A 1,837-nucleotide genomic window follows, 5' to 3' on the forward strand; every position below is an offset into this window, starting at 1 on the left:
AAAAAAAAGTCGCAAAGGACATTACTCGATAAATTGCCAAAAATAGGATGTGAATAGGAGATTAGTTAAAAGTTTTATGCCAAATGTTAAATTTACTGAATAACTGTACTGTGTATAAATTCGGCTTTTTCTTAAGAAATATACAATGAAATATTCATGGAGAAGTGCATTATGCATGAAATATATTCTCAAATATTCAGGAACGTATGCATAGTTTTCATATATGTATGTGTATGTTCATATAGAGAGAGAAATGGGACGAAGGGAGGAAAGGAAGCAGAAACAGAGACAGCAAAGAGATGGTAAAATGGTTCAAAATATTAGTAGATGAATGGATAAAGGATTTATGATTTTTCCATCCATGCAAATTTTCCACAAGTTTGTTTTTAAATAAATACATTTTTAAATGTACCATTGACTGTTTTCCTGAATTCTACTTGACCTTTGAGATTTCTGCCTTTGATCTCACAGCTACCACTGCCACCATATTCAGACCCCAGAAGTGTACAATGCAGCTTTCAAACAGTTGTCTCAGGTTCTGTTCCAGGCAAGAAACCTAGGATCCTCTGCACGTTTGAATCACACTAACATTTACACAGAGTTTTATAAAATGCTGAAGAACATCCTCTCTGCACCCCTGCAAAAAAAGATTTTTAAAAATTACACAATATAAAAACAACAAAATTAATTCAAGATGTTTATAGCATGGAACCCCTCATTTCTATCTTACCTGGTGCCACCAGGTCTTTCCTATTCTGTGGTTTTGTGGTGTGGATGGGTTTGCCATCACTTCCTCTTCTCTGCCAGTCACTTACCACTCCTCCGCTAGATTTCCATCTTCCAAAAAGTGTTGACATCTTTTGTCCTATCACCTTCCCTTCTAGTCATTCTCAAGTACTTACTCTTTTCAAATCCTTTGTCTTAGAAGCTTTGTTGAGATTATAGTTCACATACCATACAACTCACCCATTTAAAGTGTATAATTCTGTCCTTTTTCCTGTATTCAAAGACATATGCATCATCAAAGTCAATGTTAAAATATTTTCACAAGTTCAAAAAAATCTCGTAACCTTTAGATGGCTTTCCCCTCTACCATACTCTCCCAACCCTAAGCAACCACTAATCTACTTGGTCTCTGTAGATTTCAGTATGTAGACATTTCATATGAATGGGATCATATGTGGTCCTTTGTGACTGGCTTCATTCACTTAGTGTAATGTTTTCCAGGTTCATCCATGTTATAGTGTGTATCAGTATTTTTATTGCCAAAACATATTACCATTTTTTATTTACTTACGCATTCATCAGCTGATGGACATTTGGGTCTTTTCCACCTTTTGATTACTATGAATAATACTGTTATGAACATTTATTTATAAGTTTTGCGTGGACATATGTTTTCATTTCTCTTGAGTGTAGACTTAGAAGTAGAATTGCTGGATCATATGGTAACTGTATGATGAACATTTTGAGGAAGTGCTAGACTGTTTTCTCAAGTGGCTGTACCACTTTTCATTCTCACCAGCAGTATATGAGGAGTTTACTTTCTCCACTTTCTCCACAACACATATTATTTATTCTAGCCATTTTTGTGTGTGTATAATGCTATCTTATAGTGGTTTTGATTTGTGTTTCCTGATGGCTGATGATGTTGAGCATCTTTTCATCTAATTTCTTTTCATTTGGGGAAGCAGAGGAGATAAGTATATCTGATCTACTATGTTTAATTCAAAATAATAGCTCATTTTAATGTGTGACAGGAAAATTTTTTCTCCTAAATATTTGAAAATACTTACAGCAATACCAAGTCCTTATAAACATGTATGGTTTTATAATT

This window comes from Pteropus vampyrus, unplaced genomic scaffold, assembly GCF_000151845.1.
Source record: "Pteropus vampyrus isolate Shadow unplaced genomic scaffold, Pvam_2.0 Scaffold853, whole genome shotgun sequence".
Classification (NCBI taxonomy): Eukaryota; Metazoa; Chordata; class Mammalia; order Chiroptera; family Pteropodidae; genus Pteropus; species Pteropus vampyrus.